This window comes from Prinia subflava, chromosome 22 (genome assembly GCF_021018805.1).
Source record: "Prinia subflava isolate CZ2003 ecotype Zambia chromosome 22, Cam_Psub_1.2, whole genome shotgun sequence".
NCBI classification, from domain to species: Eukaryota; Metazoa; Chordata; class Aves; order Passeriformes; family Cisticolidae; genus Prinia; species Prinia subflava.
In genome coordinates, this window is record NC_086268.1 from 6,747,997 (window position 1) to 6,774,167 (window position 26,171).

At 41.9% G+C, this 26,171-nt stretch overlaps 1 protein-coding gene across 3 annotated transcripts in view; it reads right to left on the reverse strand.

Annotated features, from left to right (window-relative positions):
* The window catches only part of ARHGAP32 (Rho GTPase activating protein 32), a 239,395-nt gene extending 214,851 nt beyond the window's left edge, over positions 1-24,544 (reverse strand). For 2 of the 3 annotated variants that reach the window (XM_063417972.1, XM_063417971.1), the window contains exon 1: positions 23,582-23,598. The gene's annotated coding sequence lies outside the window, so the exon portion shown is untranslated. Of the gene's footprint in view, positions 1-23,581; positions 23,599-24,404 lie in introns of those variants that run through there. The other variant, XM_063417974.1, reaches the window with a different exon arrangement.
* Positions 24,545-26,171: the final 1,627 nt, after the last annotated feature.

Consider the following 26,171-nt stretch of genomic DNA (forward strand, 5'->3'; position numbering starts at 1 on the left):
CCGAAACACGTGCAAACGACACCGTCTAATTTACTGCTCCCCAGTGTTCCAGTCTGTCACTCTTCCTGCTCCAAATATAATCGCCAAAATCTGATTTCAATAATTTGTAAATACGTATGGAAGCCCTTCCCCGTGTGCGGGTTAATTGGTGACTCATTTCACAGCATTGCTGAAGGATTTGTGCTCTTCCCTTCTTCCTCCTGCTGAATTCATCACTCCATTCTGCTGTGCCAGTAAGCTTTTCCACGCCAGCACCGGCTCATCTGTTGCCATAGCAGCCACGAGAAACAGAATGCAACGTTAACAAAAGATTATTCGCCCCCTCCCCCCCGTAATTTATTTATATGCAAGTAACCCGCTGAGAGCTGACAATAGCAATGACTTGTCATTCACACTACAGCAAAAGGGTTTTCTTACTTTTTTTTTTTCCACACAAGTGCTACCAAAAATAATTAAAATTCCTCTGAAGGGGGAAAAAAAATCCTGAACTGCTTAGGATTAAGGAAACGCAGTAGCAGATCTGTATAGGATGCTGATTTGGAATTAGAGCTTGGAAGCAAGAGGCTTAACACATACACTGCTTGAATATCCCTCTCCAGAAAGCTTTTCACTATTTTCAACAGCACCATTAGAACCAATGAGAGGCTAAACCGTGGAGAAAACCTAATTCCAAGTATTTATATCTAACTAAAAACCTACTGGGAAAAGGAAAGCAAGCTAACTACAGAAAGGCATAAAGCCCTTAGAAAGGTATCTGTGCCTGATGTGCTGGTTACCTGCACAAGTTGTATTCAGCTGTTCAGTTATTATTTCCTCTAAGAATTGCTTGAGTAAAAGGAGCTCTTTACAGATCGTGAGAGACCAACTGTTAAAGTGAATTATATCCTGGTTCAGGTGCCTCTGGTGTCTCAGGAAACAGCCAGACTGGATGGCAGGATCCACCATTCTGCAGCAAAGCTCTTCATCTGGCCACATCCAGGGCAAAAGTCTGAGCTAAATACAGAACCTGGAACAGAGTTCTGGTCAAAACATTCCAGGTCACCTCCAATTCGTTGCCTCCTAGGTCTAGAAGAACTGGTATCTCACACAGATCTCTAAAACATCTTCAGCCAATGCCAAAGCTTGGAATTTAACGCCAAAATGAGAAATCCCAGTATTTTCAAGGCATAATGGCCACCTCAGCTGGAAGACCTTATACAGCCTTTACTTGGGTTTAGAACTTGCTATATTAAATAAGCTGTAAATTAACCAACACTATAAAAGTAAGAGTGGAACATTAGGAGAAATCAGAGCAGAACACTAAACAACGCTTTAGGTAAATGTATTCACAGCATGTGGTTTGCGGTTCCTAATGGATTACTATAAACATACATACACATTCCTACACTATTGTGATGCAGTTTTTACAAAGACGACACAGACTAGAAGCACACCTGGTTTCAGCTCCACTAAAAATCCATAAAGATGCATCAGTTTAAGCCAATTGGCCCATGAAACTCACTAGTTTGGTCTTCTTTTTAGAATGGGAGTAGGAACTGCCCTTCAGACACCTTTAGTTTGCATTAAGTAACAACTCAGATGTGACTGGTGCCTCCAGGGCAGTGCTGGGAGGCACCAACTCACAACAGTATCACTGCAAAGCATCTGTTTCCTTCGGGTGTCCCCCTGCTCTGCAGATATCCAGTGTAAATTAAGGAAAATGAGACAGCACCATGCTCAGCTAAATTCCATCTCATCTCCCATCCCTACTCTCCTTCAAAGACTTTACAATTTAAATGTAAGGGGCAAGTCAGCAGTATTGGCTACCAACCTCTGTACCCCAACCTCCACCCCAAATTTCTCATTATCCTATTTATTCTATTTATTTTTCCAGCCATCACATACAAGGTGGTCGTTCATAGGAATCTGATTCCAGGGAGGGCAATGGATTGAAACTTTACTACAGAGAACCTCTGCATGAGAGATGGGAATATTCCATTTCCCACTCCACACTGAAGTCATAACGTTTTATGTATTTTGTGTATGTACTTTGCAAAAGAACAAAATAAGATGTAGCTGAACAGTCAGAATTTAAAATACTAGGAAATAAACATTTTAAAAATAAACATTACTATAAGACTTTGGAAAAAAACATTAGTTATATGTGACTTCTGCAGCTTAACCACCAGAGATTGTTGTTATTGTTACATCATCTTAAAACTGGAAGCTCCAGCAGCCTGTTAAGCAGCAAACAATTTAAAGCAGTTTTACAACTAAATAAATGCAACTTCCTTAAGCTTCTTTAAAGAGAGAAGCTGTGTACCTTATACATGTGTGTATGTGTATGAGTATGTGTGTGTGTATATACATATATATATATATATATATATATATATGTCTTGGATTATGTAACCAAAAAAAAAAAAAAAACAGGTGTATTCTATTCCATCTGTTGAAAGCAGCTGGGGAAATGTTTTTCCTTTATCTCTTGCAACTCCATGGGGGAGGGGGGCAGATGCCTTCTGATAACAGACCAGCTGTTAAACCAGGCGGGGCAGAGTTTCTTATCTCTTTCACCCCCCTCCACCCTCTGGGGGATATCTTCTGTTAATGGGCCATTGAGGCTCACCAGTGACATCACACATTCCATCATCCATTGGGAGATGCTCCACCCAGTGGGGGGGAGCCAGCTGTTCCCTACCAGATAAAAACTGAAACTTGGAACACCAGATATCTGGTTTCCCACTGGATTCCTGGAGGAAAACTGGACCCACCTCGCCATCACTGGACCCATCCTACAGGATCATCTCTTCTCCAACAGAACCACATTTGTTTCTCCAGGAGGATTTATCTGGACTGCTTCCAACGCCCTGACCAACAGGGTGTCAGGTCGTATTCCTGACTCTGTCGGGGTTTCTAGGACTTTTTGTTTGTTTCCTTGTTTTTTGTACTACTACATTTACATTTTTAATATTCCTAGTAAAGAACTGTTATTCCTATCCCCAAATCTTTGCCTGAAAAGCCCTCAATTGCAAAATTATAATAATTTGGAGGGATGGGGGTTCACATTCTCCATTCCAAGGGAAACTCCAGTTTTCCCTGGCAGACACCTGTTTTTCCAAACTAAGACAATATATGAAAGAGTAGATTTTAAACTAAAGAACAAGGGGCTGAGAACTACAACATCAGCTGTCGTGTGCTGGGGTGCAATTCACTAGAAACCTTTCTTTGGCAAAATCTCACTGAGCCAGGTGTAGGTAACTGAGTGCTTGACTTCAGTAAACTACCTGTGTTTTAGACAAAAAATAATCCCCAAATGAAATAACACCTGGAGACAGCCCTTAGCAGAGAATGCCTCAAAGCAAGGATGATGCTGCAAAGTTGAATACATTTTAAGTAACTGTCTGGGAATAAAGAGAACACTCGTTTGCGAGCCCAGAAATTCAATTTTTAGGCACGAAAATTCCTATACTTTGCTTATAGTTCCCTTTGGAACATTCTGCAGTTATTACTCTCCCCATTATTTGATTCTAAGTATCAAATATACAATATATGAATTAAAAATACTCCCCAAAGAAAATGGGTTTTATCATTGCATCTCTTCTGACTAACCAATTTCCTAAACAGCTCAATTAGACAAAGCCTTTTAAACGCCAGATGAATTTGAGATGATTAGTTTGCCAATAATCAATGCTTTCATATCTGCTGGTGCTTTTAAAACCCAAAGTGTGCTGTGCAGAATCATAAAAGATGAGCTGCTGGAGGTTTAAAGTAATGCAGAGAAACATTTGATTCCAAAGCCTCCAGGCCCCATTTTCCAAGACACACTTGGTTTAATGAGCAGCTTGGAGCCTGTGCTGAGCATTTCTGACTCTATCGATCGCAGGAACAGATTACACACACACACAGAAGGAGGAAAGGCCATGTGGGAACCTTCATTTGTGGCTGGAGATCAGGGAGGGAGGACGAACTTCATGCAATAAACAAAAATGATTGCAAGACCCAGAAAAAAATATTCGCAGCGGGAATAAGCACCTGATCCAACCCACAATCCCACCTTTGCTCAAAAGTCAGAGTTTAATTTGATGTCACCAACAGCTGCTGGAGGAAAGCCAGGAAAGAAAGGAAATGTACAGATTTTCTTTTTCCAAGTTATAAATCAAAATTCTTTTTTATGAGTTGTGTGCCCAGTGCTTCTCTGTTGTCTTTAGGTGCTCTTAAAACTTCAGTGGGAGCAAAAAGTAATGCTAAATTTCATTACAGTAATGACAATTCTCCCCTCAATTTATATCCTTGTTCTACTTTTTCTGTATTTGAGGATATCCCTTTGCATCACAAACTGCCACCACTATTTTGCTCCAACATCCATGGAAAACAAATCATAACTACAACATGCTAAACAGAGACAGGTCTCCAAAGTTATTAATTTAGAAAGTTCACCATTCTAAAGTATTTGCTGCAAGGCATAAATTATTCTACTTTAAAAGAAGACTTTTAATGCCATGATTTATTCAATGTGACTACAGGGTGAAAAATTCTGAGTCACTAAAAACACTGGAAAGAGTAGACTATTAAAAGCTACTTCCAATACACACAAATACACATTTCACTAATTTAATAATCTTAAAACCTAAAGACACACTCCAGGATGCAGCACTAAGGAAGAGTGAGTACAATATTCTGGCTCTATTACCCGCTTCCATTTGTGCTTGCCAAATGCACATGGCCGATTCCAAACAGCAATACACATAAAGTAGGCTGTTCTCAAAGGAATTCAAAGAGACAAGTATGCTCTTTTGCAATTCAATAACCCACGTTTTCTCACGCTCAAGTGGTGACCTCCTCTTAAATACACAAGTCACTGAAGAGAAGGTGCAGCCAAAATCCAGCGTTTGTCAGATAAAATTATCTATATTTAAAGAGGCAAGACTAGACAATGTAAGCTTTAAAATTTTGTTCTAATAAAAGGAAAAAGAAGATGGAAAATGGAACTAATGTTGTGGCCTGAACTCAGATTTTCAACATCTCTTGATGAGTAGAGGAAGTTCAGCATGGTGGAGTCACTGAAACCTGACAGGTTTCTGACCTAAACTCTCCCTTATCACTTGAACTATGAAGGTTCTGAGATGTCTTCCTGCTCAGACTGAACCCAAACCACTTTTTATCCCGTATGTTATCTTGGTGAAGCCATTTCTATATAGTTCAACTACAGAAGTGGTGAAGAACTATGACGTTTTCTATTCAGAAAAAAAAAATAAATACTTAATTCTTAAAAGGTAATGAAGAATAACCAAGCATGGGGAAAATGCCCTTTTGCTCTTAAAAGTACAGAGCAATGGCAGAATTGACAAAATCCAATAATATCCTGGTTTACATCCCATTTCAGCTCAACATATGCTTCAAGTTAAATCCATGCACTTCCCTGAACCTGGGGGGCTGTGCTGATGGTTCAGCAGTGTTGGAGCAACGTCCTAAATCAAGTGCATCTGCAACTTCAATGAGTTGTGGGAACGAACCAAATGGTTGTTGAAATGTTTGGCTTTCTGCACCTCCAGAAGTGTGAAGGCTTGTAAAGGGAGCTGAGCAAAACCCACTCACTTGAAAGCTTTCCCCTGCCCACAAAGTCAGCATAGCTCATCCCCAGAAGTGGAAAGGGCTAAGCCTGGAGCACAGGCTGAGCTGGCCAGATTCTCTTCTACTGCAGATAAACCAGGCAAAGGATTTTTAAAAACACAGTTTTAAAAACAAGATGGTCAAATTATTTAACTTGGACACCAACTGATTTACTAGCAAAGAGAAGAAACTGAGACAAACCATTAAAAAAGTCTTTAAATAAAACCATGTGAGGAAGATACAGTCCTAAAGTCCTGTTGGTCTTGAATGCAAAATTTCAGTGACAGTGAGTGATTTTATTTTTTCTGAAATACTGTGAAAAACATTGTTTCCCATCCCCTCCATGCATTTTAGAAGTTTCTGAATGTATGAATTATACAAAAGAGCACAATTAAAGGATTCAAAACACTCATTAATATAGGCTATAACGAACCCGTCACAAAATGGAAGTGAATCACCAACAGCTCTACAATAGGAAAACAAGCTGGTCTGAGGTGGAGTTCATGTTGCTTAAACATCCCCACAGCCACAAAATTACTCTGTCAGACAGTGAATTAAAAATATCCTTCTTTGATTCAGGTTAATCATCCCAAATAATATTCTACAACACATCCCTCTAGTACTTACACAGGAGTCATGAAAACAAAGACTGAAACTGTCACTACTGGCACCTGCTGACCCTTCTCTCTCTCTTCGTTTAAAGCTGACAAGATCTTACTTAGGAAATTTCAGCTATACACAAAAGCACTGTGCTTTTTAAGGCCACAAGTTACCTGGTAGCTCCTTGAAGCTTCTAAGGGAGTAACACAAGAAGGGGAAAAACCACCAAAGCATCACAATAAAATCAGTCAGAGGCACAGAAAATTAATTAATTTGTTTTTTTAACTACCTTGAGCAAGGGATTTTTTCCCACTGTATCATTTCAAGCTGTCATGCTCATTTCACTAAGTTCTCCAAACCTCACATCACAAGCCACAGAATGAATGCCTTCTTCTCAAAGAAGAAAAAGACATTTAAAAGTAGCGTGCAAAATTAGTAATGCCAAAGTTGTGGCTTCAATCCCTGTATGTTCACTTAAGAGCTGGACTTCATGATCCCAGTGGGTCCCTTCCAGTTCAGAAGATTCTGTGATTCTTTGAAAAGTAGTGCTTTAACAATTCTAAAAAGAAACAATCAATTATCATCAACATCCATTAAAAGTAAAAATATCCTTTTAAAAATTATCTCCAAAAAGCAGATAATTGTGAAATCCTCTGGAGGGAGATTAAACAGTTAAATAAATTGATAAACACTATTTGCAGCATCTTGCTTGCCATACCAAAGATTTTTTTGGTCCTAACAAATCTCCATTACACTTGGGAGTGTTTTTTTCAAAGACTTTAGGGACTGGAATTGCCTCAAAGTTTTTCCATGCTGACCTCTATTTCAGTGCTTGGGAGACCTTGGAACCAGTACACTGTTGAGTGTTGGTTTTACCAGATGCTGCTCCTTCTTCCAAAATACTGAACAATTTCCAACCCATTAGAAATCAGCAGGAGCACAACTGCAGAAAAGACACACAGAAATTAAAGTTAATACTCAATGAACTCAATGCTGCTGCTGGCCCAACATGACAGGAGTAGCTGGGACTTATTTCCTGGACTTCTCAACATGGTCTGGGGTATTGTTAATTCAGAAAGCTCTGGCAGAATTGGGTTAAGGAGTGACAACATGTGCCAGCCGAGGGGGACAGCAAGAGAAAGTGAGATTATAATCTCTCACTGCAGCTGAAATAACTTGATGGCTCGTGGCTTAATACCATAATCAAACACTGGAGGAGTATCAAGCCACTGGAGGAAAGAGTTAAAAAATATATTAAATAATAAACTTAAATTTTCTTTTCTTTGTAAAGAAAAAAAAAGAAAAAAACTGCAAACCACAATTAATCATCACCTAATACAGATTCTAAATATAAGTCTACCTAGAGTTAAAGAGAAAACAAAAAATACCCACAGATGCAGAAGAAATAAGACACATGGTGACTCTGACAGAGCAGAACATTCATGCTGAACAAACATAAACATGTTTTGGTCAATAACATTTAAACTGTTAGAAACAGCACATGTAAATTCATTACTCAAAGATTCAACCCCCTCTGCTGTCCCTACAATTCTGTAATTCAGAAATATTGTTGATAACATTCTAGATGACAAATACCCTCAACAGGTAAATCATATTTAAAGGCCATTCACCTTGATAGGTATCTGCTCAGCAAGAGCAATTCTTTAACATCTTTCGTATTTAAAATAGTAATTTTACACCACAGAGGTGTCATGGTACAGACCAGGCTTGTCCAGGGCATGTGCAAGATTGCTGCACCCAAAATATACACTCCCATTTCATCACCTATGAAAAGTTCTTCAAAGGACAGTTTCTCAAAGCACAGCAGCACAAATCCACTTAAAGTTAACCAGAAGAGATTCAGAAATTTGCACAAGAAATTTTAAAAAAAGCAAAACCCAGACAATTGCCTCAGTTCTACACTGCAGACTTGCCTCCTTGAAAGCTGGCAATATAAAGTAGCAGCCCTATATTTTTAATTAGCGTAAAATGAAATTGCTTCAATAAAAGCACTTCAGGAATCTGCATTTGTAACTTGATTTTAAAAAAAAACAGCCACCTAATATTTGAGGCTATTTAAAGCAATAGCGAGTTTGAGGAGATGTCAAACTCTCACACATCAAAGGATGCACACGTTACTGCTCTGTCAACATTTCCTCCAAAGGATGGACATCAAGGCTGAGGAAAGGTTTTTAATGCCACTTTAGAGAGATTTATCCCTAATTCCAAAACATGGCCATTTAATGGCCTTTCTCCCCTTTCCACCCTAGGAAGAGAAAAAAAAAAACAACCTAAAAAGCCTCTAATTACATGGCTAAATAAACTATTTGAAATTAAAAATAACATTAAATTCATTTGAGAGCCTTTTTTTTTAATCTTCAAAAAGGTTTCTTTTCGGAACCTTAGGAAAATGTTCAAATTCAGCCTTCAGGTTCTTACTGAAGCAAAGCAGCACATTCTGCAGTTTGATAAAGAAATATCTCGAGGGAAGTGAATGAGACATCTCTGCCATGCTTTAGTAAAACACACAGAATCTGACAAATCCTGAAAAATGTAACAGCAATAAACATAAGTCAGGGACAGAGGCTCAGGGCTGCAGTATCCAGCTGGGTTACAGCTGTGCCCCTGGTAGGCAGTTGGTGCTCCGGTGACGAACGCTACGGAATCCGAACTGCAACTCATGGAAATTTGGCTTTGCAAGAAAGTACCAACTGGAACTAGGTGTGGTGAACCTCAAACACATTTCCTTCCTGCTGATACCTTAAATTGGCTTGTCCATTGGTTTGGAGACAGCTGGAGCCTTGATGGAATCCCTACAGAAATCCCGGGGGGCGGGATGGGGTGGGGGGTTAATGCACTGGCACACCTGGACCATGTGTTTTAAAGATCTCCTTGCTGTGGGGAAGAATTCCCAGTGAGGGTCAGCAGGGTCCCAGTGACATTAACACCACAAAGAAGTCCTTTCAACACCAGCAGCACTGAGATGGTGGCCCTTATGGCCACTGGCAGGTGACTGTTCCTGTGCTATCCCTCTCTTTGGAATGGCAGAGCTGTGAGCACAAGGTCTCTCCCACTTGGTGTGTCATTTTCCATCACCACTGAATTCCACGATCCTGTAAAAAACATCTACAGACAGGAAAAGGAAGAGACCACCAGACTGGTGATATTGCAATATTCCTTCTGCCAGGGAACCCTTTGATATCACAATCAGCTCATTTTACTATGGCACGAGGTTTTTAATCACATAACTTTCAGTATACAGGGTAACAGAGTCAAACTCACCTCAAAATGCTGACGATTTACCTGATTACCAACAAAAAGGTGTCATTTGGCAAGCTCAGGACAGCACAAAGTCCCACTGGGAGAGAAGGGGAACATGTAAGGCGTGTTGGTTTATATCTCCATGAAGGCATGCAGTTGTGTTGACATTTTAAGCTTATTAAATGTATGGCCTCTGTAAGCAAAACCAGCCCTCATTTAAATGCTTTCACAAGGATGTTTTATCTAGTTAAGAAAGCCTCCAAGAGTTGTCTTCTATATTTTAAGCACCAGGCTAGACACCTACATTGCCTCTTCCTTATTGTGCAGTTCAAACGTCCTTAATGTCTTCTGAATGTTATAAACACTTTGAAGAAACAAATTTATAAATGACAAATCCACACAGATTTTTCTGTTTAGAACCTCTTAATCTTCACAAAGCTTCCAATAAATCAAGAATACTTTTCTCTATTGTGTGAAAGAGCCTCACACCACAAAGGACTTAATAACCTAAGTAAAAACCCCTTTCCTTTACATGCTGCTTGCCATTTGCATTGAAAATATTATAAATACCAACACTTAGCATCCTGGAATGTGATTTTCTATCCATATAGCTGGGATAGAGTAGAAATACAGGATGCTGGGGAAGCAGACCCTCACTTCAAAATTTTCTATCACCTTACCATTTAAAGAGCAGCTGTGGTAATTATACAGATTTATTGCTTAGAGCTTTGACCACCATTTCCTTATGACTCAGGGAAAAAAGAAAAAAGCAGAGTAGCATAGACGAGGAATGAGGGAGGAGAAACATTTATTGCCTACTTTCCACAGGAATGTTCACAAGGTGACTGATTACTCAGAGGGAAGTGGGACAGATCCTGACAGTGTTTTATGAGGATGTAGACCCACACTTCAATCAGAATGTTCCCAGTGAGACTGGAGGAGGCGGAAATAGAATTGGAGCAGAGGAAACATTCTCAAAGTGTTTGTATACATTCCTAATTTCTCTTTCTGTAAAATTGCAGCCTCTGCTAGAGAAATGACACTAATGCAAGCCAGAAAGATGGAAACAAGCTCAGAAAACACAAACCACTCTACATCTCCCTGTATATTTCGGGATCTTTTTTCATGTCTCTCTTATGTAAATATACACTTGAGCATTTGTTTCACTTCTGTTCATGTTCTTAAGATTTGCAGTTCTGCATATAAAAAGGAAAAACCTAAAGTATTTGTTGAAAAGCAATAATATAAAAGCAAATAAATAGTATCTTCATTGCAATACCTACACAGGCCCAGCTGGAAGATAGCAAACCCACCAGCAACTTCCATGGTATCAAGAGTTGTGCCTGGAACAGCCCAGAGCATTTTTCTCCCTTTGAAGCCTTTTTCTTTCTACATCGCCCACCAGGGAAAAAAGGATTTATGTACTCTTCCTGAAACTCCATCATCTCAAAGCTTCATTTGCCCAAGTTTTAAGATAACTATTTGTCCATTATTTCTATTTCTTCCCCTACAAACCAGATTTTTAACAAAAAAATGGCAACTCTTAACATAATTTCTTCATTTTCACTAAAACTGTATCAAAAGTTTGCTATTCCAGTGGAGAACTAGGCTGACTTGGAAAGAAAATGTTACACCAGGCTTTATTAGCATCTTTTCCACTCCAGTAGTTGGCCTGGCTTCCATTTCCACATCATAGCAAAGTCTGAGACGACACCTTGGAGGCTGCAGGAAAAAGGCTAAGAAAGATTGGCAAGTGCTTGATGCTACCAAGACCCTCTGCCCTTGAAACTCTAAAATCTATTTATAGAATTAAGAAAGGAAGAAAACAAACAGTCACAAACAGATGGGACAAACAGAATAAAAGGAAAGTGTAAATTGATTTGGCCAGGGCAATGCTGGAAGATGTCTGCAAGTACTTAATAGAGTTAAATGTTTAAAAAAGAAAATCATTTCCCTGTAAGTTCAGACTCTGAGGTGGTAAATAGCACCGTATGCCACACCATATGTCAGTCAGCAAACAACCTTCAAAAATCATCTCTCAAAAACCATTCTGTGAATCATCCAGATTTCCCCACATAAGCAGGAACAAGCAGTGACACAAGAAAATCCACACACTGTCCATGCATTAATCCTTTCAAACACCAGGCAAATATAGGGCAGGAGTTCAGTGCTTGGACGGTGTCAATCTACTCCACAAAAAACCAGTGCCACTGATACGAGCAGAGTTCAGACTACACTCACTAACCCACACACTACTCCCATTTGAAACAAAGACTATTTTCTTTTGCCACTGTCTTAAGCGACAAGAACAACTCAAGTTCTTCAGAGTTACAGATTTGTTGGACTTGCTGAACTCAAGAGCTGCTTAATCAGCTGGAGAAAATCCATGAACCACTTCTCTGAGTTTTACAAGGCCTGTTGTATGGATTAGAACACCACACAGATTAGTCTGATTTAGAATATAGAGCATTTGGGGAGAGAAGTTGCCTATGAATTTATTTAGGAAAATAAAATATAACAGTGAGATCTTTCAAACCTCATCGTTACACTGTCTTGCCCCTCCTACAGCACTTTGTCTAGCAATGTGCTAATAAAATTTCAGGCGAGACTCAGAAGGCTTAGAAGTGAATACTTTAACTCATCTATACTTGCCCATGAATTAACACGTCAAATACCTCCATCGTCATTTCTAAAAGTCCTTATTGGTTAGTAAACTACCAGTAATACTAATGAGGAATGAGATTTTTCTTCATTTTAAGAAGATATGAGTGTCACCATACTCCCAGAAACTGGCTCTGGTGTAGCATGATGAATGCCTGGCAGGGAGGGAAGGAAAGACCTTTCTCAGGAGATGCAGGAGCACTACACGTCTATGCACACAATTAGAGCAAGAAGTTCGTTCAAGGAGGCATGAAAGCCCCACAACAAACAACTCCTAGGTCTTACTGTCATCTCACTAAAACTGCTATTTGCATAAATAGCTTTAAAAACTTGTGAAAGGTAGGCAAGGTCAATAATTGCTGTCATTTTTAACCAGAAGCATTTCTGCAGTGTGCTTCAGAAAGGCAGCAGATCTCTGCCTGTCCCAAAGCATTATGCCATGGGATTTCACTTATGCTATTAGGCACAGCTGGTGCATAACCACGTGTTTGTTCAGCAATCAAAACCTTTCTTTATTGTCACAGTACTTAGGAAACTAAAATACACAAATTATTTTCCAGCTTGTTTGTTGATGTTTCATTTATCCTTCTGAATGCCTCTGAGAAGCCTCTAGAAATGAAGTACCAAAGTCAGAAAAGGAAGACCTAGAGAAGATTTTACACCTCATGCATTGTATGGGTTATGGGGTTGCAGTTCCCTAACAAGGATATATTCTGCCCTCTGTTAAATCAAGATTTACTGCTCCACTGTATCAAAAATGTGGGAAAACAGAATGCATAAACACAACAGAGTTAAACATGTCATTTGCAAAATTTTGTTAATAAAAATCTCAACAGTATTTAGAATATAAGATTAGACTTGATCATTCAGAACTCTTGAAACTTCTCACAGCTTTTCCATTTGGACATTTTATTTCCACCTTGCATTCAAAACAAAGTGCAGTATCCATATGGACCCTTGAGTCAGCCTAAGTGCCTGCATTTCTAAGGAATTTAAAAAAGACATTTAAACACTTCACAGATTTCTCCTGGGAACCCATGAGCCAAATAATTGGCTCAGTAGGGGATGCTGAAAAGACCTTCACCCAAGGAGTGCAGGGAGCATCACCCTGCCAGGTCTCTCCAAGATGACAAGGTCACCAGGTTAAGTGCACCAGGCTTTTCTGGTGTTTGGCTCCAGGATTCTGCTGACTTTGCTCTTCATGCTAAGGAATCCTTCAGACCTGTTTAATGGGTTGTCAGCTTTCTGCTTCGCCAGCCAGTCCCATGTTCATTCCTCATGCAAATTGGTGCAACCTTCAGCAGAAATTGCAACGTCAAAGCATTCAAAGAGCTCAGTACAAAAACACCAGTCAAGAGCTACTTGTGATTTTGAAGCATCCCAGTTTCTGAAAAGCTAGTTTGAGTTTACACAGTACTGAACAAAGCATTAAACATTCTGCCCTTGGGTCTGTTATGTCAGAAGCAAACACAGATGTGAATACTGTGATACATCTCTGCACTTCTCCTGACAGCTCATTTTTTGGGTTCCTTATCTGCAGCAGTAACCAGTTCTCAATGAACTCCCTCCCGCTGTTTGTGAGAAAAATGCATGTGTGACAAGCTTGCATCCCACTGGTCACACAGAATTATTTCTAGAGTTTACATTTTAATTCCTTCTGAACTGTTTTTCCAGGTGAGTTGAACAGTCTCAGTTCATTTTGCCATTCTTATTCTCCAAATGAAAGCAATGTACTGTCTAAATCTGTCTTGAAACTCCAATCAGCAATTACCTTGGAAAAACCTTGAAAATCAACATCTGCATTAATTCCTCTTCTTCTCCTTAAACAAAAATAATTAGGAATATTAGGGAAGGTAGACTGAGAGACACTTTCTATGTATTTATGATGTGTTCTACAGACTCTAAAGCCTTACATACTTTCATTTTCCACCTCGTCACACCAAAGTTGTGACTCAGGCTTTCTGAAGTGCAGTTTTCCATACCTGCTCCCACACAGCAGCACACACACAAACCTTCTGCACTTTCTGCCTAGAGGAATATGTAACAGGGAAATTCCAACATGCATATGCATAAGTTAACACTCAGTTGGAAATCCAAAGTAATTTAGAACTCCAGTTCTTTATGTATTCAATTTTTTCTGAAATTTTAATACATAAATGAGAAAAGCAACACAGCCTCCAGAAGGAGTCAAAGCCACCACTGCCAGGAATCTCTCAGCAACTGTCCCAGCTGGCCCTGACAATGTGGCCCAGAGCAAAGCCTCCAACATCTCCATGCTAAGGAGCAACTTGTCCAAAAGGGTAGGGAATATTTTTAAGTCTCTCACAGGACTTTTATGAAGATTAATTATGGTCTGAGCGGTGCTTTGAAGATCAAAACTGCTATGCTGTTATTTATTATTAAAGAACAACAAAGTGCATTCTTGTTGCCTATAATTCAACTTCAGAGAAAACAGTGGACGAGCACATGTTCAAGTGCATAAATTAATTCTCCCTGCCCCAACAAGCTGTGATTTGCATAACTGCATTTTTAGCCACCACAAAGTCTATACTCATCCCTTTGAAATATTTTAAAGGCCTGAAGGAATATAACCAATACAGTTTCTCTTCTGATTCTTTTCCAGGATAAGCTTTTCCTATCAGATATTTCTGCCTCAAATCAGCAATGCCTTTTATCCTACCAGGAGCCCCTGGATTATTCACAGGATAACATCAGACATATACTAAAGTGCTTTGCTAAATCAGTTCAACACCTATTCTGAATGTTTGCATCAAAAAGAGAAGCAAGAATGACAGTATGGCATGGTGGATAATTATTTTTTTTTAGGGGAAGGAAATCACAAGTATTTTGGAGCTCTGCTTTCTTCAAAGGTTTTCCCATTAGAAGATGACTTATCTTCTTAATAGATTAGTATTTCACAATCAAAATATTTCACAAAAATATCCACTGCTGAAAAATACATAGAAATAGTTCATTGCACGGTGTATGACTAACTGACACTTCCTTCAAACACATGCACAGATACAACTTGAAAATATTTTCTATAAATGCTCCCATATTTCAACTATAGTTGTATTCTTAAAACATGGGATCACATGTATTTTGGCAACATGTCCACACAAAAAAACCACAAAAGGTTAGTATTAAGAAAAATTTTTAAAAACATAATTAAAAGTTGTGAATAACTGCTCTCAAGCCCTGCCACCACAACTGTGTCTTCCTGACCTTATTCACACAGCTCCAGCAGATCAAGTTCTCCACCATCCTCCCAGCACTGGGCTGCAGCAGTGCAAATATTTAAAGCAAACAAGGATAGGAGCTGCTGGACCTCAAATGTGGTGAGCAGAAAACTGGTGTAACTGGGCAGCTCCTGCCACCCTTCCACTGCACAGACACTGCTGAGAAAGGGTCCAGTGTCTACAGGTTGCTGAGCACGTCCCCAATGTGTCAGCCCCCACTGCTTATCACAGGAATTATTTACATTTTATTGGATTACTTTTTGGCTCTCTTCCCATTACCTTAGTCTGCACTCGAAGCCTGCAGCACACTCTTATTAACAACACGGATACCAGATTGTGAACTTCTATACTTTTTCAACTGCTTTCAGAAGCAAGTTGAGTTATATTTAGCAGCCATATGTCATCCCTCCTCTACACATTTGCTAGAGATAAGAACTGACAAATTAAGTTTTCTAAAACACCGATATATATGCTTTCATTTCCAGTTTTAATCGTAGATGTTAACTGTGGTTTAATTGTTAACCCTGGCATTTGCCAAACAGGAAATGCAAATGGTACCTCTAGCAAAGGATGCAATCGCAGGACTAAGTTTTCTTGCAATCTAGCTGAAACTGTTAAGAACTGAAGCTGTACTCCAGACAGCTGCATTCTTCTTAAATTAAAACAATCTGGCTACATAACTAAATAGCCATGGGTGTATTGGCTTCCTTATGAAATTGGCAATTGTTCTGTGTACGGATGACTGGAGAAGAGAAAACTCGGGGGTGACCTTATCACTCTCTACAACTTCCTGAAAGGTGGTTGTAGTCAGGTGTAGGTTGGTCTCTTTATTCAGGCAGCAACTGACAGAACAGGATGACACGGTCTTAAGCTGTGCTAAGGGAAATACAGGCTGGATATTAGGAAAAAGTTTTTTACAGAAAGGGTAATAAAGTACAGGAATGGTCTTCCTGGGAAAGTGGTGGATTCACCATCTCTGAATGTGCTTCAGAAAAGACTGGATGTGGCACTTGGTGGCATGGTTTAGTTGAGGTTAGGGTTGGGTTGGACTTAATGATCCTGGCGGTCTCTTCTAACCTAATGATACTATGATTCTGGGACTGAACGTAGGTTACTTGAGCAGCTCAAGCTGCTGCACATCTTAGCAGGGGAGAAAGTCAAGAGCACAATGACAACCAATTCATGTCCAATAAAGAACTTCAAAGACAAGGGCAACCACCACACAGTTTTCCCATGCTCCTGGGAACCAGGTTTACAAAGCTGAATTTCCGTACAGCCCAGCCTAATTTCACAGAAACTGCAGGCAGAGGTTAGAAAGAGATCAACAGTTTTAAGAACTAAGACAAGACATTTGAGAGCTGCTGTCATTCAGGACAGCTGAAAAGGCAGGCTGAACACACGACATGGATCTACAACAGCCTCAGCCTGAGTGCCACCCCATGTGTGCATCCCTCATGGAAAAGGAAAAAGGGGGGAAGGACTGGAGGCCCCTGATAATTTGAAAGAAATTGACTTTTTTTTCCTCTTTAGCAGTGAGAGGAATCGCTACTTACAATACTTATCTGTCAGCTAAACCATACCTGATGCCTAACTCTTTGGTATCTGGAGCTTTTCCAGTTCCTTCTGTGCTTTTCTGGGAACCAGGTATGCAAGGAACACCCTGAGAAAAGCTCTCACTCAAGTGGCTGCAGCCACGAACACCTGGTGTAAAGCATCCTCCCCAAGGATGGCTGCACAAAGACAACCAGATTCCAGGCCTCATTCCATGCCTCCACTTGTTTTACACCTAATTCAATTCTTAAGAGATAAAGCCAGCTTTTCCCCTTCTGTCCAAAGAACTGCAGAACAGCACAGAGCGTTTCTCCAGCAGGGGAAAGAGGGACACACACGCACATTACACGCATGCCTAAGCACGCTTATGAGCTGCACGTCCAGGATGAGAAACATAAATGAACAACTGTGTTTCTTCCAGCTGGTGTGTTATCTTCACTACTCAAGGAAAAACAATAAAACTTCAATAGTGTGGTTTACCTCCCTGTGCACAAAGCAATTTGGAGAATCTGTTCATCCAGTGCAGCCCATCCTCTGCTTAAGGCTTGTAAAATTCATGAAGGTGAATGATAAGGCACAAATCACTGCCTGCAGCAGAACCTTCACGCTGGACAACCCACTGGGGACTTAATGTACTGGTCAACACATTTTGCAAAGAAGTAACAATTTCTTCAGAACACTGATAATTCCATACCGCCTTCCTTGAGGAGACAGCTACCAGTGAATGAAAAATAATTGTGAAGTCAGAACAACACCAGGAAGCAGGGGAAACAAATTGCTTCACACGCCAGTATCGCTAGCACAGAACATTTGAGAGAGAACAAAATGTTTAAGGATGCAATCAATCATTAAGATTTCCCCAAAAAAGAAAGCACACACTGTCATTTGTTCAAAGCTTGCCTTGGTGAAAAAAAAGGTAAGAATAACCATCCCTGCATGCTTGATTATCAAATCAGAGCTCGGTGGGAAGAACAAGTAAGGGAGTCTTCCAATTAACCAACTTTTTTTTTTCTTTAAATGCGCTCATTGAACAATGCTGCAGAAAGATGTCGAGAAAGCAAATCCCTGGTCTTCTGGCAGTTATTCCCATTCCTGAACAATTCCTCCTTCAGATGCACAGCCACGAAGGTTCAAAGGTCCCCGCGGCCTTTGTTCTCAGTTCCAGAGCAGTTACAAACAAACTTTTGTTCCTGTTTCTTCAATGAAATAAGCTGCAGCAGTTACCTATGACTGAACTTCACATCTGAAGCTTGCCTTGTGCATCATGCAACAGGAGAACTGTGAAGTCTCATTTAGATTTTAAACTTCCAAAAATAAATTATCAGAACTTCTGCTGAAATAAAAATCAAGTCCTCCTTCCTGATTCAATCTCCAGTGAGCATATTACACCTCTGCAAATTCCTAGAAGTGAGGAAGGAGCAACACATTCTGGCTTACAGATTGTGCCAAAGAATTCTTTTTGGTTTATCTGAATATTTATAGCTATTGCTCATTCGTTTGTGAGTTTTACAAAAACCCTTCATTTTATACTTTAGAGTACAAAAGAAGTATCATAATCAATACATATAAATACACATATATAAGCATTAACAACAAATCACGATATTCAAACAGCAATTTTCATTTCAATCCCAGACAGACTGTAAAGGATAAGATGATAATCATAAGGGCAAGTTATGGTAAGCAGCTACTGAAATGTATTCATAGTCCATGAAAAGTTGATAAGGAAATTGTTGATAAAATTTGTAAAGATTCCATTGTATCAGCTGCTGTGTAAAATTTGGGGGGAAGAACAAGCAAGGTGCATATCAAGCAAGGTAACAGTCTTTTTGAAGTAAAAATAAATTTTAAAATCTACTGAAATCACCCTGTTAAAAGACTGATTGTTACCAGCAGGCAGGAGCTGACTCTTCGGAGATGCTTCTTGTAAAACACGAACACAAAAGGCCTGGCACAAGACTGCTATTATGAAATCCAATGAAGACATTCATGAATCATAACAAGGAGGAAAAGGGTAAATATCAGCAAACTCAAAGACTCTTGCAACAATTAAAATTGTGCATGAACAGGGTTGTCCAGCAAGTCTTCATAATAGCTATGTTTATGCCTTAGTGAAATCTGTAAGAATATGGCCAAATTATAACATATAGATTTGGGAAACTTGTTGGTTTTACACTGGCACCAAAAAACCAAACTGTTTTCAAAACACCAAGCACTGTATCTTCTCTTTTTCTCTAGAGAACTCACAGGCACCTTGACCATTCTGAGTATCAAGGCCAAAAAGTTCATCTCCCAAATGCCAGGAAACATTGTTACTGAAATTAAAAGGGGGAAAAGCACAACTTAACTTTAATATTTTAATAGAAATTGTTTCAGTCAGTAATAAATATCTCTCAGATAACAAAATACACAGATAATTAAATATATCTTTCTGTAAGAAGCAAGAATTTTCAAACCACACATAACAACCTAGCACCTTGCCATCAAAGTTATTTTTGGGAAAACTGATTTTCGCAATCTGCTAGTAGGTGATGACAAAGTTTTTAGCAAACCACCTTTCATCCATGTGTCTTAAAAGCAATTCACCCATTGGAGGAGCTGCCACCAGAAGACCTAAGGCCACAGCTGTGGCTGACCAAGTGTCCCTTCATCCAATGAAAAACCTCAAGGATATTTAAGCAGTTAATTTTATCCTGAAATCCATAGGAAGCCAGGCTTCAAAGTGCTTGCATCCCTGGTTTAATGAATTAATGGTGGAAATTGGAGAAACTCCAGTTCCTCTCTGATTCTTAATGAGTTACAATGGAGACACAAAAAATCAATGCTTTATACCCACAAACATCAGTACTGAGATGAGGGCAGGGAAAAGCCCTGGGCACACCGAAGACGGGATGGAGGGGCAGCAATTGCAGTTTCTTCATCAGCAAAAGTAACTGAGATGACCAAGAGCGTGAATGATTTATTGATCAGTAACTGATGCACAGCTATTCCTTCAACCACTGACCTCATACCACGTCAGGACACACTCAAAATGTTGCAGCATAACAGCTACAGAAACAAGACTGAAAGACAATAAAGGTGCCTACAACAACTGTTGTAAAAGGTGGAGATATGTTTTATCTTCTAAACTATGGGTTAAAAGCTGCTGAGCCATATTCTCATAGAATATTAAGAGATGACATTCTGAACTGCAGAACTACACAAGTGTAACTGAAGCACAGAGCAATAACATCCAGTGAATGCTAATTTCAGTATCAGTAATCACCTGACAACACTAAATATATTCAAATTGTGAGCATGATGAGTTAACACTGGGTTTAATCATAAAGCAAGACAATAGCATGAGGAAGCACATATGTGGCACATTTACCAACCTGATTACTGTAAACCTGGTAGCATTGGTTTATCAGCTTAACCAATCAGCAGGTAATTAACTGTGCATTTAACAACTAGGTAGTAAAGTTTCTTCCATGGGAAAATCAGATTGGAAAAGTCAACATCAGCTTAAACACGATTAACTTCCTGTCCCACTGCTGGCAAAGCAAATCCAATTTACTAAATAGTTTAAAAGGCAGGTTTTAATTATTTTGCACACTTCCAAAGAATCCAACACTACACACAAATATGGATAAGCGGATCTACTGCCGTGAGCGCAGACCCCAGAACCACAAAACACCACTGAAATAAACCCAGAGACTTCTTAACATGCCTGACAGCCCCAGCACTTTGCACTGCAGAAACTCCATATATTATTTGGGATATTATGCAGGAGAGAGGCCACAAACAGCTGCAGTTTCCTGTTCTGTGCAACAAAATCCTAACTTGGAACATCTCCTTCAGATTTCTCCAGTACCTCATATTTCTAAAACAATCTTAGAAAACCAATATACAACAAGTAAATCTTGTGAGATTTACGTCTTTTACCTGGTTTCTAGTGGCACACACACACACCTCCCTAGGAACATGCACAGACTACTCAATAATCTGTAAGTCTAAAATCTTTTGCACTGCAGGAATTGAGGGCTTGCAGACAGCGTGGGAAAAACACAACAAGGTACACACAGAAATGGAACCAGGATTCAAATGAGCAACTCAGTTTTGCTGCCTTCCTACACTTCTTACCCAACACCATAATTAAAAATTGAAAACTGAAGTTTTCCAACTTTAATTGTTCAGCAGCGAAGGTAACAATAACTTTTCAGCTACAACACAGATTTACAAACACAAAATCTAAGCAAAACAAACAAAACCCCTCAAAATTAATATTGAAGAGGAACGGTTTCAGCCAAGCCGGGTAAGAATTGCTACACGACTCCTGACCCGCATCATCACATCCTCAGGTTATGCGCTATGCGATTCTCCTAATTCTGGTTGGCTGGAAAACCTAATCTGCATAACAATAAGTACAAAAAATGGCTTCTCTTTAGTGTCTTCGATGTGCACACTCCTCCTCTCCAACCGCGCACAGCCAGCCTGCTCAAAGGATTAGCATAAGAATAGAAATCACTGGGAAAATCCACATGCTCCGACTGCCCAGACTTGTTGACCTGCTTCACCTCAGATACCAAAATGACTTATCTTTCCAAGGAAAGCAGTTATGGACTTAAAAAGTTGATGAACACTGCAATGTGTTTCTCTTTTATTGCAATATCAGATATCCCAAGAGCAGCTACCGGAGCCGAACAGGGACACAGAACAGCCTCCACTGTTGGAAGTACACACTCACAACGTGCTCAAGTTCGAATTCTTGCACAAGTGTGCCGGGGAAGAACGGCTCTGTCAGGAGGTCTCAGCTCGGACTTACCCGGCTCATCATCAAATCCATACAAGCAGCAAGCTCATCAGCCTTGCTGGTACACAATGCTGCTGCTGCACAAGGAAGGCTGAAACCAGATCCAGGAGCTGCAGGTGAGGAGCACACCTGGGAGAGGACCTGGCACTGTGGACACCACACCTGGCAGAGGCCACCCGTGCTCACAGTCCCACAGGACCAATTTGGTTCTGAAGCCATAATTTACAAAGTTACCTACACCTTCTATCCTCTTCCCTTTCTGTCCATATCCTGGCACCAAGAGAGACAATTGCTCTTGCCTTGGTCACAAGCACTGGAATCATAATTACTGCAAAGAATATTTTGAGGAAACACGAATGAAGATAATTGCTCAGTTCATGAAAAAGCCAACATCTTCCTCTTATTAGTGGAGAGCAGTTCACAAAGGCCAAGGGAACCCATCTCAGTTTTTCTCTCCTACACAAGCTATTCTACCCATAATAAAGTATGAAAAACATCATTTATTTTTGGAAATATGGACACTGATATAATATGAGCATACACTGATATAATATGTTTATTATTATAGTATTTGACATGTTTGATTAGAAATGGGGGAAGTTGACTGGAATCATCCCCATAATGTGGTCTGACACTTCATGCAAAACAATGCACTCAGATAGCAAAATGACATTTCCTTTTCAGAAATTCACAGAAGAACCAGAAGCCCAGGGGGAAAAATGGCCAAAGTAGCACTAATCCCATTTTTTGCTGGATTTCCTCCACTCCCTCTGGGATCTTCTCCTCAACCACTAAGTCACCACTGCAATCATCCCCCTTAAATTCAACATTATGCTCATCATTCCCATCGCTCTGCATTACAGAAAACAGATTGTTAGTGGCTGTGAGCCTGATATTTCACAATACACCAGCAGCAAGTGACACAAAATCACTGCAACATCCAGCTACAAACTGGACATAAAACCCAAAAACTAAAGCAGTTCCCTGATGATATTTCTGCTGACTTGCCTCAGATGTATTTGTTCAGTTTTTGAAGAAACAAAGAGCGCGTTAAAAAACAAACCCCAGATTAAGACCACAAGTTGAAAGACTGGCCAGTAATTTGCATCTGGCAATGGACTAATATTTCTTCTGGACACTATAAACGGCATTAATACCACAATAACACTTTCAGTTCTGTTTCTCTAAGTAACAGGCTTTGCATTTTGCAAGACTGACCCCATTTTCCCCCACTTTATAATCTTTATCACCATATGCTCTCAAATGACTAAAATTTTGATTCTTGCAGCTGGCTCCAATGTGTTCAAACACTACAGACCCATCAGCTCCACATGCACACACCCTGGGGTAAGGCTCTAATAAGTTTTAGGAAAACAAACCAGTCCAAGCACAAGAGCTATTTACTGTTCTTTTATCATGAAGAATATGTAATATTTTACCAGACAAAATAAGTTGCTCGCTCAAGGCTAACCTGATTTTAGAATGAGAAGACATCTGTGCAGTGGGAAAGAAACCGCACGGTTCTCAATAAGCACATGCAGGATATTTGTTCCTATTTTGCAGAAGCTCCAACCTTAAACACTTGAAATAGATTTTAAGTCTTGGAAACCAACTCATTCTGTTCATTTCAAAGAAAACTGTCTGGTCACCTTTGGATTACACACTTACAGCTGTTTCTTGAAATTAAATGGCATATTTTAAGCTTCTACCTTGTTGCCTTTCCACCTATTCCTCTCGATTGCATTCTTCCCAGTGCCAGGACCAACCAACACAACAAACTGGGGACCCACGGAGGCTGTCCAAGCCTCTGTCCAAAGTGCTGTTTTCTGCACAATCTCATGTGGAAAGGACAGAGAAGCAACAAAAATTGATTTGTTCCCATCACCTTCGAACAATCCAGCAGCCCTTGGTCACGCCTGGAGCAGCCGTTTGCCACAGGAGACAAATTCCCAAGGGAGAATTAGATGGGACGCACGGTTTGCAGAAAGAAAGCAGCACTGCAGGTGGATACAGATGTGCGAATTTCAAAGGTTCATTCATCTTTTTCCCAAGCTGCCACTGCTCACTCAGAGTCCAGAAGGGTTATGGATCCTTCCCTGCAAACCTCACTCCGGCATCCACGGCTCACCTCCTTCTGCAACTGGGCGGGAAGCTCACCGAGCTAATTTGGATAACCCACCTCCGCGAGCACACGTAGCACCTGTTGGGCGCTGCTCCGTGTCACACCGTCCCTGCACACGGCTGTCCCCGGACACGAGCCCTGCGTGCCCGCAGCAGCCCCACAATAGGCGGCAGGACAATGGAGCCGGCACAAAGCCGCGTCCCCACGCCGACCCCACGCGGGGATGGCACGCATGGGCCGAAATGGCCATCGTCCCTCCTTGCCAGGGATTGTTCCCTGGCCACGGGCGAATTCATCCACCTGGGAGACTCCCGGCGACACGGGCGGAGCTCCAGGGGCGGGAACGGGGAGGGAGCGAGGGGAGCCCCGGGACGAACAAAACCCGCGAATGCTTTTATTCGGGTTTTCCTCCTTTTTCTCTCTCGCCCATGGCGGCACCGGCCGCGGCGCGCGCCCCATCACCCACCCCCAGCGCCGCCCTCACGACCCTGCAGGGCGCTGCCGCGGCACTATCGCGACATTATCGCGACCGTCGGCGCTATGCCGACCTGTCCCCTCAGCCCTTCCCTCTGCTGGCCGCGCTCACCTCGCTCCGCCGCCGCGGGGCCGCACCCCGACCGCCGCTCAGCAGCCCCGTCCCGCCGCCGGCAGCGCCATGGCCGCGGCCGCCGCAGGTGAGGAGGAGGCGCCGGGAAGGGGCCAGGAAGGGCCCGGCGAGGGGGATCCGCGTCCGGCACACGCCCCCCGCTCGGGCTCAGGGACGGGCGGCGGGGCCCATGCGCGCTGCTGCCGCCGCCGGCTCCGCCCCGACGCCGGGAAGGCCGGGCGTGAGGCGGCGGCTGAGGCAGGGAGGGAGGGAGGGAGGCAGGGAGAGATGGAGAGAGGGATAGGTGGATGAAGGGAGGGATGACGGGGTGGAGGATGGCGCGGTGTCGGCGTGGCCGTAAGGGGGATACGGAGGAGGGAGCTCAGGGTGCCGGCTCGAGCTGGCGGAGCAGCCTTTTCCTTTCTACAGACCCGTGGCAGGAGGCCAGCTGAGGGTCGGGCTCTGCCCCTGGGGAACAACGACAGGATGAGAGGAAACAGACTTAACCTGCGCTGGAGGGGCTTTAGGTTCGGCATCAGGAGGAATTTCTTCACAGAAAGGGTGATTAGATGTTGGAGGGGCTGCCCGGGGTGGTGGTGGAGCTCTGTTCCTGGAGCTGTCCAAGGAACGACTGGAAGTGGCACTCAGCTGGGCTGGGTAATAAGGTGGGGATCGGTCACAGGAGGGACTCGATGGTCTCAGAGGTCTTTTCCAGCCGAAATGACTCTGGGATTCCGGGACCAAACCAGCACAGCTCGGCTGCAGGTGATGGGGAAGGTGTGGGTCCGGGCACAGGGAAATGTTTCCTCTCAGTGTGGGAACGCACTGCCAGGTGTGCCTGGTTTGGGGCAGGAGGAGGCGGGGAGGGAGTGAGGGCTGAGCTGAAAGTACTGGGGTTATTTCACAGAATCCCAGGGTGGGTCAGGCTGGGGTGGGACATCAGAGGGTCACCAGGTCCCAGCTCCCCTCTACAGCAGGGCTATCTCAGAGTACAGGGGTTGTATCCAGTGGGTTCTGGAATATCTCCAGTGAGGGACACTCTACACCCTCTCTGGACAATCTGTTCAGTGCTTGATCACTGCACAGGGAAGAAGTTTTTCTTCATATTCAGCTGGAACTGCATGCGCATCATGCGTGTGCATCAGTTCCTGCCTGTTCCTCTTGTCCTGTTGCTGGGTACCACAGAGCAGAGCCTGATCCATCTTCTTAGCACTCTTCTTCTTTATATATTTATACACATTGATGAGGTATGCTTGGGGTTCAGAGCTGTGCAAGGTGCTGGGGCTGCTCCAGAGGCAGCAGAAGGGATGGAGCTGGCAGGGCCTGCATGGCTCTGTGTGTGCTGCAGTGAGGCCAGGGCTGCTCCTGTCACAGGATGGTGGGGTTGGTAGGGACCTCTGGAGATCATCTGGGCCAACCCCCTCACCAAGACAGGTCACCTAGAGCAAGTGACACAGGAACATGTCCAGGATGGGTTTTGAATGTCTGAGTATGCAGAAACTTGCCAAAGATGTCCTGAAGTTTGTGTGGTTTTGACTGTGTCTAAGGCACACACCCTCTCTAGGGGAAGGGGTCTCAGCGAGAAGGGGTGTACCAGGTACCTGCCTGCACCACAACCCTCCCACCTCACTGTGGTAGTGTGCTTTATTGCAGTCACAGAAATGTTTATCTGTGGACAGGCCACTTGCACACCCTGTCCACAATACAAAACTTTCCCCTCTAGTTGAGCTTCAAATTTATTAAAACTGTGTGGGACAGTGTTGCTTT